Consider the following 6,733-nt stretch of genomic DNA (forward strand, 5'->3'; position numbering starts at 1 on the left):
TTCCAAAGCTTGGTTCCCAGACCAGTCAGTGGACTAATACTGCCATCCCAAGATGGAGTCCAGCATCATGTGACCTGGTCACATGTCCTTATAGAGTCGGAGCAGCCATCACTCACAGGCTGTTTGGAGTGTTCTCAGGAAGGCTCATCACCAGGTGAGGGATGAGCTTCTCCTAAGGTCTTTTCTTCCTAATGGCCCATTGCCCTGAATAGACCCTTCCCCACCCACTATCTAGACTGAAAGCATCTTGTCTAGTGGGTGTTACCCAGGTGTAACTACATTTGAAATACAGCTACAGAGTCAATATTCGTCATGAGTATAAAAGTGACACATGCACACAAATAGGATAATCCTAGTCAGCAAATCATAACCTTCTCCATAAAAGCAGCGAAGAGTCCCGTGGCACCTTATAGACTAACAGACGGAGCATGAGCTTTCGTGGGTGGATACCCACTTCGTCGGATGCATGTCATGCTCCAATACGTCTGTTAGTCTATAAGGTGCCACAGGACTCTTGGGTCACGGCGGTGTAAAAACAGCAAACACGGCTACCCCTCTGATACTTAACCTTTTCAATGACACCTCGTTTGCGTTGTACAAAACGCGTCATCAGCCTATCATAATATCACCATGGAGAATGAGGTGCAGTGTTATAATGACACTGTTTTAATGGAATTTGCTGCTCTCCTAATGTGGCCGCAGACAAAGGTCTCAGACCTTACAATATGGCTACAGGAAAAGGCCATATCCCTTACGGTGGGAGAGGGAGGACCTAGTGGCGGGGAAGGGGGAGTGAGCGACGGGATGGGGGGGGGCTGCACTGTCCAGTTTTGAAAAATGAAAACTTGGCGACCTTGCTCAGTCCCCATCCCTGGTGCTGTGTCCCTGGGGTCCTTCCTACCCACCCTCTCCGACTTCTCTTGCCTGGTGCGGCTCTGCTTCCTGGGGCTCTCTTGCCAGCTCCTTGTTCCAGGGCAGACTCTTAGGGCTTAGGCCCAGTCCACACTACAGAGTTAGGGTGATGTGCTTATGTCAACCCAACTCCATCACCTACACTCCAATGCTGCTCCTGGCCATGGAAGTCACCCACTGCACTGACCTAAGAACGCCACCTCGGTGAGGTCAGGTTTTCGAAACCGTGGATCATTTTTCTTGCGCTTCTCTGGACTCTCTCCCATTTTCATACCTTGCTTATAACGTGGTGCCTCAAACTGGGCACAGCATCCAGCCAAGGCCTCGCGGTGCTGAGTGGGGCAACTACCGCCCGTGTCTTGATACACCCTAGAATGATATTCGTCTTTTTCCCGACTGCAGCACGTTGTTGACTCCTAGTCAGCTCAGCTCCATTATAACCCCAGATCCTTCCCTGCAGTACCACTGCCTAGCCAGTTAGTCCCCATTTTGTAGTTGTGCATGTGAGTTTTCCTTCCTACGTGTGGTACTTGTCTTTACTGAATTACATCTCATTTATTTCAGATCATTTCTCCACCGTCTCAAGGTAATTTTGGATTCCTGGGCACTGAAAGTGCTTGCCATCCTCCCCGCTTGGTGTTATCTGCAGCGCTTATACGCGTCCTCTCCATTCCCTCTTCCAAGTCATGAATGAAAATATTGAATAGTACGGGACGCAGGCCCCACTAGATAGACCTTCCCAGTCTGACACCACACAATTGAGGACTACTCTTTGAGTACGGTCTTCCAACCCATTGTGTACCCACCTTAGAGTAATTTCATCTAGGCCACATGGCCCTACTTTGCCCTAGAGAACGTCGAGGGATTGTATCAAAAGTCCCCCTTAATCAAGTTTCTGCTTTCCCCAGCCACTAGACTGGTTAGCCTGTCAAAGAAGGAAATTAGGTTGGTTCGGCATGATTCATAGGTGCCAACTTTTTAGTTTTCTCTCCCCAAGGCCCCAGCCTCTCTCCGCCTCTTTCTGCCCCCTCCCCAAAGCCCCCGCCTCCCATCATTCTGCTGCTCTCCACCTCCCCCAAGCCCTTCCCTGAGCGGCTAAACAGCTGTTTGGTGGCACCCCTGATTAGCTGATATGGGGTGCTGCCAAACAGCTGTGGTTGGAGGGTGCTGAGCCCCCACTATTTTTTTCCATGGGTGGTCCAGCCACGGAGCACCCCAGGAGTCAGTGCCTATGGCATGATTTGCTTTTGACCAATCCATGTTGGCTGTAACTTATCACTGAATTATCCTCCCAGTGTGAACAGGGTTTAATCATTTGTTCCAGGTATCAGAGTTAGGCTGCCTGGTCTAGAATTCCTGGGGACTTTGTTCCCCTTTGGAAGATAAGAACGATGTGTTTTCCCTTCTCCAGTCCTCTGGGACCTGACCCACCCTCCAGGAGCTTTGCTAATGGTTCTGAGATGGCCACGGCCAGTTCCTTAAATAGCCCAGGGTGAATTTCACCCGGTTAAGGGATCTGGGGTGCAGAGGGTTCAAGGGGCTCAGGGATCTGGGGTGCAGTGGGTCACTTCCCGCCAGGGCTGTGACCTTAGTGGACAGATGGGGTTGGAGGCACAGAAATGGGGTCACTCAGGAGGGCCGTGTCAGAGCAGGCAACTGAGCCCAGGTCTCCCGAGGCTGGTGACCAAACGTAGAGGAGGCGTCGATGTCCGTGAGGGGCTGATCCTGAGTCCCAAACTGGGCTTAGCCTGGACATTGGGTCGAGCTGGGGGTTGGGAGATGCTCCCTCTCTGCAACTGATGGAGCATCTCAGCGGCTCCCTGGCTGGAATGATGCCCACCACATCAGGCGTGCACCCAGATGCCCTTTTCCACTGTGCCTTGGCTACCCCCTCATCCACCTGCCTGGCTCCATCAGGGTCCTGGGTGGAGTCTGGGGTGCCAGGAACGGGCAGTGTCCCAGGGAGCTGGCGTTCACCCCCATTGGAAGGTGCAGCCAAGCCCTTTGCCCAGGGCCAAACCCTCTAGACAGGACTGAGGTGTGGGCAGGCCTGGCTCTCCCAGTCTGACACTGGGGGTGTGGGGGGGTGCCTCATCAGTGCCTTACATTGGGGGGGGGGTCTAAACTGCTGCCAATTTAACCCTGTCACTGAGCCCCTCATGGGGCTGATGGAAGAGGGCCCCCCCTAGAGCCCTGGCACCCGGATCACTAGAGTTGGGTGTCGCACGGGGCAACGAACGGGACAGCTGGGCACCCAGGGTGGGGGAGCCTCTGCCACGCCCTGCAAAGTGGGGCAGAAGGGCTCATGGGGCTCCGCTCTGTCTCAGGCAGGGGCCGAGCCCCCCTTTCCCTGGAGACGGGTGGGGGGGGGGTGTTTCTGGGTGAGTGGGAGCTTGCTGCTCTCCGCACTCCCGATATCACCCATTAGGTGGCGACCTCACACCAGCCAATCCGCAACACCTCTGTCACAGTGAGCAAAGTGTCGCCCTCATGGGAGGGTCCTGGGGGCAGGGGCTGTCACTCACCCCTGACAGCACCTCCTCCAGTGGCCCCTTTCCTCCAAGTGCCTCTTAGCAGTGCTAATCAAAGGGCAGTGGGGCCTAGTGGTTAGAGCAGGGGGCTGGGAGCCAGGACTCCTGGGTTTTATCCCCTGCTTGGGGAGGGGGCCTAGTGGTTAGAGCAGGGGGCTGGGAGCCAGGACTCCAGGGCTCTAGCCCCAGCTGTGACACTGACAAGGCCTTTCCCTTGCTTCAGTTTCCTCTTCTATACCGTGGGAGCCGTGGCACTGCACAGGCGGGGGGCTGGGTGCTGCTGGCTGTTGGGTCCTGAGACCACCTGGAATGGGTTGGGGTTTGGTTTTCCACGCTGGGTTGTTTTACAAGTGTGTGGGTGGGTGGGTGTGTGCGCACACAACACTGCTGCCCCCTGCTGGAGGGGACGGGTCCTACTGTGTGTGTGTGTGTCCCTGCTGGAGGGGATGGGCTCTGCTGTGTGTGTGTGTGTGTGTGTGTGTCCCTGCTGGAGGGGATGGGTCCTGCTGTGTGTGTGTGTGTGTGTGTGTCCCTGCTGGAGGGGATGGGCTCTGCTGTCTGTGTGTGAAATAAACTCCTAAGCAAAACACCTTTTTGAAACATTTAAAAACCCTGTTTAGTTTTTTTGTCCAAAGCTATTTGCCAGGTGACTGGAATTTGTAAATCATTTTGGGGGCCCTGAAAACTGCATTTTTCAGCAAAGTTGCTAGTTGCCCCCCCCAGCTCTAATAGATGGGCCCATGAAACCCTCTAGCCTGGCCTCTGGCGTAACGCAGGGCATCACATCTCACCCGGCCCCTCTGCACTGGGCCCAAGCACTCGGGCTTGGCTTGGCGCCAGACTGGCCTGGGACCACCCGGAGATGGAGCCTCCACCCCGGGTTAATCCCCCTCCCTGGTGAACATCTGGGCCTCGGTCCCAGTGCGAACGTGTCCGGCTGCAGCCCCCGGCCCTGGGCTCTGGTCCTGCCTCGCCTGGGTCCAAGAGGATCTCCTCACAAAGGTGCTTAGCCGGGGTGATGGCCTCACCTCCCTGAGCCCTGCCAAGCCTTTGCTCTGGCCTCCAAGCGCAGACTCCCGGACGTGGAGGACTGGAAGGGACCGCGAGCACTCACTGAGTCCAGTCCCCTGCACTCCAGGCAGGGCGGCTCATGACCTGAATCCGGTTCAGCTGCGCTGCCTTCCGGGCCTCCTGGCAGCTAGTGGGACCCATAGCTGTGACGTAGCTGGGCTTTAGGACGGCTTTTGGCACGTGGCGATCTCGCACGGCCCCACGGTGTTCTCGTGACCTCACCAGGGAAATGAAGCCTAAGGACCATTACGATAAAGCGGGGGAGCAACTGGTTGCAAAACCACCCTCCGTGGGTCACTGTCAGCCTGGGACGAAGCGGGAGTGGGAGAATTGGTCACAGCCGGGGAGGGGGGGGAGAGCTGGGGAGGGGGAGAGAGGGGCAGAGGGATGGGGAAGGGAAGATGGGGGAGGGGCAATGGGGAGGCAGGGCAGAAGGATGGGCATGGGAGGGGGAGATGAGGGGACAGAGGCTGGAGGCAGGGGAAGGGGGCAGGGGAGGGGGAGGGGCCAGAGGCTGGGCAGGGGAGACATGGGGAGGGGACAGAGGACTGGAGGCAGGGGAGGGGAGACATAGAGGGAGGGGGCAGGAGAGGGGGAGATGAGGGGACAGAGGCTGGGCAGGGGAGACATGGGGAGGGGGCAGAGGGCTGGAGGCAGGGGAGGGGAGGGGGAACATGGGGAGGGGGCAGAGAGCTGGAGGCAGGGGAGAGGGTACATGGGGAGGGGGCAAAGGGCTGGAGGCAGGGGAGGGGGGACATAGGAGGAGGGGCCAGGGGAGACATGGGGAGGGGGCAGAGAGATGGAGGCAGCGGAGGGGGGACATAGGGAGAGGGGGCAGGAGATGGGGAGGGGCCAGAGGATGGGCAGGGGAGACATGGGGAGGGGGCAGAGGGCTGGAGGCAGGGGAGGGGGGACATAGGGGGAGGGGGCAGGGGAGACATGGGCAGGGGGCAGAGGGATGGAGGCAGGGGAGGGGGGACATAGAGGGAGGGGGCAGGGGAAACATGGGGAGGGGACAGAGGGCTGGAGGCAGGGGAGGGGGGACATAGGGGGAGGGGGCAGAGGGCTGGAGGCAGGGGAGGGGGGACATGGGGAGGGGGCAGAGGACTGGAGGCAGGGGAGGGGGGAAATAGGGGGAGGGGGCAGGGGATGGGAAGGGGCCAGAGGATGGGCAGGGGAGACATGGGGAGGGGGCAGAGGGCTGGAGGCAGCGGAGGGGGGACATAGGGGGAGGGGGCAGGGGAGACATGGGGAAGGGGCAGAGGGATGGAGGCAGCGGAGGGGGGACATAGGGAGAGGGGGCAGGAGATGGGGAGGGGCCAGAGGATGGGCAGGGGAGACATGGGGAGGGGGCAGAGAGCTGGAGGGAGGGGAGGGGGGACATGGGGAGGGGGCAGAGGGCTGGAGGCAGGGGAGAGGGACATGGGGAGGGGGCAGAGGGCTAGAGGCAGGGGAGGGGGGACATGGGGAGGGGGTAGAGGGCTGGAGGCAGGGGACGGGGGACATAGGGGGAGGGGGCAGGGGAGACATGGGGGGGCAGAGGGCTGGAGGCAGGAGAGGGGGGACATAGGGGGAGGGGGCAGGGGAAACATGGGGAGGAGGCAGAGAGCTGGAGGCAGGGGAGGGGAGGGGGGACATGGGGAGGGGTCAGAGGGCTGGAGGCAGGGGGGAGGGGGCAGAGGGCTGGAGGCAGGGGAGGGGGACATGGGGAGGGGGCAGAGGGCTGGAGGCAGGGGAGGGGGACATGGGGAGGGAGCAGAGGGCTAGAGGCAGGGGAGGGGGGACATGGGGAGGGGGCAGAGGGCTAGAGGCAGGGGAGGGGGACATGGGGAGGGGGCAGAGGGCTAGAGGCAGGGGAGGGGGGACATGGGGAGGGGGCAGAGGGCTAGAGGCAGGGGAGGGGGACATGGGGAGGGGGCAGAGGGCTGGAGGCAGGGGAGGGGGACATGGGGAGGGGGCAGAGGGCTGGAGGCAGGGGAGGGGGGACATAGGGGGAGGGGGCAGGGGAGACAACATGGGGAGGGGGCAGAGAGCTGGAGGCAGGGGAGAGGGATATGGGGAGGGGGCAGAGGGCTGGAGGCAGGGGAGGGGGGCAAGGGGAGGGGGCAGAGGGCTGGAGGCAGGGGAGGGGAGGGGGGACATGGGGAAGGGGCAGAGAGCTGGAGGCAGGGGAGGGGAGGGGGACATGGGGAGGGGGCAGAGGGCTGGAGGCAGGGGAG

Source organism: Chrysemys picta, chromosome 17 (assembly GCF_011386835.1).
Source record: "Chrysemys picta bellii isolate R12L10 chromosome 17, ASM1138683v2, whole genome shotgun sequence".
In the NCBI taxonomy this organism is placed as follows: domain Eukaryota; kingdom Metazoa; phylum Chordata; order Testudines; family Emydidae; genus Chrysemys; species Chrysemys picta.